We start from the raw sequence: 2,537 nt of genomic DNA, 5'->3' as shown, positions 1-2,537 counted from the left end.
GAACAGACTCTGGTTGCTTGGCAAGCAGAGGGAAAGAGTACTTTGCAGATGCTTAGAGGTATTTTTTTTTCCTAGTTCCATATTTTAGAACTCAAGTCCTGGTTGAGAAAAAAACAAACTTGTTTGTTTTTAAAGCCTTAAATCACTTATGCATTAAACACTAACCAGTGACGACCTCTCTCTCTTGGTAAATTGTGCATTGCTATATATTATTACATTTGGTTGTATGAACTATATTTCAGCTTGTCGTTAAAATTTTCTGAACTTGGACAGTGTTTTATGTTCTAGGCTGATAGGGGTGGCCGAGACTTAAATGAATAGCTGTGTGCAGAAATACTCTGCATTTTCTGGAATTTGCAGGCTGAGCCTATGCATATCTGTTCATAAGCAATTTTCCTACTGAGTTGAATGGGGCTTTGTGTAAGTACTTTGAATTGCATGCAGCTTTAGTTGGGTTGGTTCATTTTGGTTTTGACTTCTCACTCATTTTTATTTTCCTCACCTGTCTTTGACCAAGTTGTGCAGCTCCCCTGGTATATTTTTAATTGGAATCATTGCTCCATCAGTAGCTCCAGATGTGAATTGATTCCAGTAGGTGTGGTCCCGCAAGTGTACACTTTGAAGGATGCAGCATATTGTCACTGGCTCTGCCCCCTGAGCCACCAGTTTGGCTCTTAATTGACAGAACCCAGAATTCTAGTAAAAAACAAACAGAAGTCTGAAATCTGCCTGCCTCTGCTATGAAAATGCATACAGTGAAGCTTCTGAGGTTTTGAAATAGTTTTCACTTGTGCGCACAGTAAAGTAGACAAGCTGTACAGTAAGCTCTAGCATATTAAAATAATGGGAGGGGAGACAATTATGAGCAAATAAATATTTTTAGAAGAATAAAGACTGCAGAGCACCATAAAGTATTTTGTTTGGAAATCAATGAACATGTATTTCTACAAAAAATAGGATGCGTAGATCAAATTCTGTTCGCAGTTTTGCATACATTGCAGTAGAGATTTTGGGTTGCTTGTATCCACATATTTTTATTCATGTATTCACATTTCAACATTCCTTGCTATGAACCTAATACTTTGGAAGTTAGGATCCCTCAACTTGCTACGATTAGCCATCAGAAAACAATTCCCATTTGGGAAATACACAGACTACATTTCTCATATGCCATACAGTCATTTTGGTTGCCGGTCACAATGACTTGACTTCAATGTTGTAGGCTTTGAAGCAGTGTTCAAAACTGGGATAGAAAAGGTAGGAGCCATGTGGCTCCTGGGACCTGGGTCGTAGGCACCAAAAAAGTGTCTCGTTACCATTTTAATTCATTTATTTCTTCACACTGGCTTTCTTTTTAAGCACACATGCAGTGGATTGTTTGGGTTTCTGTATATAAAATGTCTTTTCTGAATACTTTAGGGGCTGTAGCGATTATCTCTTCAAGAATGGATACGATCATAGCATATTGGACTTTGTGGGTATAAAAGTGATGAAGAAAGCTGAAATACAGCTCTTGTTGGAATCCTCATAATATGTAGCCAGTTCTTTGGAAAAGCACTATCTGAAAGTATATGTTCCAGCTCTTCTTTCCTCTCATGTTTCATGCTACTTGAGGTAATCTTGTACAAAGGTGAGAGAATTGGAGTTTTTTTAAAACAACAAGGACCAGTGTTCTACAGTCCTGGTGGCTGCTCCCAGTCACCAGCCTGGCAGCCACATTCAGGATTAATTGTAGTTTCCAAATCATTTCAAAGGTGGCCCCATGCTGAGCGTATTGCAGTAGTCCAAGTGGGAAATAACCAAAGCATGCACCACTCTGGCAAGACAGTGCTGTAGGCAGGTAGGATCTCAGATGGAGTTGGTAGTCTCCCTCGACAGAACCATCTTGTGAACTTCTAAAGAAGCGGGGATTGCTTCCTCTGAAAAAGAGGTATAATCTGAGCTAGATTTAGTGAGACACAAGGGGTAATGAAAAGGGGTTGATTCATTGTGCTCTTAACAGTAGGTTCCCAGCCAGAGAGTGAATTATTTACATGGTATTATCAACAGAAAGCTTCCACTGGAACGTGAATCTTCAGGCTTTTCCTTTTTCAAAAGTGTATAAATCATCATACAAGTCAGTGACAGCTCCAAAACCCTTCTGTAAGGAGATATTGACCACAAAGAAAGCTACCGTTCCCATTATACGGATGAGATTGATGCTGCATGTCAAAAATAGGCATTTGATGCCTCTTACGTTATATCAGCGTTAAAACATTGCAAATCTAAGCTGCTTTCAGACACAAGCTTCTGTCAAGTGTGGCACTGCATGGTGGAATGCTCCCAACACCTGGGAAATGGCAGTTGTTAGATTTGGTCTATACAACCTTGGATCAATACAAATTTCTTTGGGAAAGTGGTGAGACCCATCACTTTGGGATAACACAATTGCATTTTAGGTGCATTTACGCTTTGCGTAAATCAATAGCAGCAAGGTTCTCTGTGTCCAATGCTCAGAAGTACTGTAGTACGTGGTGCTGGAGAAGAGCTTGCAAGGT

Source organism: Podarcis liolepis, assembly GCF_965112155.1.
Source record: "Podarcis liolepis genome assembly, chromosome: 6".
Taxonomy (NCBI): Eukaryota; Metazoa; Chordata; class Lepidosauria; order Squamata; family Lacertidae; genus Podarcis; species Podarcis liolepis.
The sequence above is the reverse complement of the archived record's forward strand: the minus strand, read 5'-3'. Positions refer to the sequence as shown.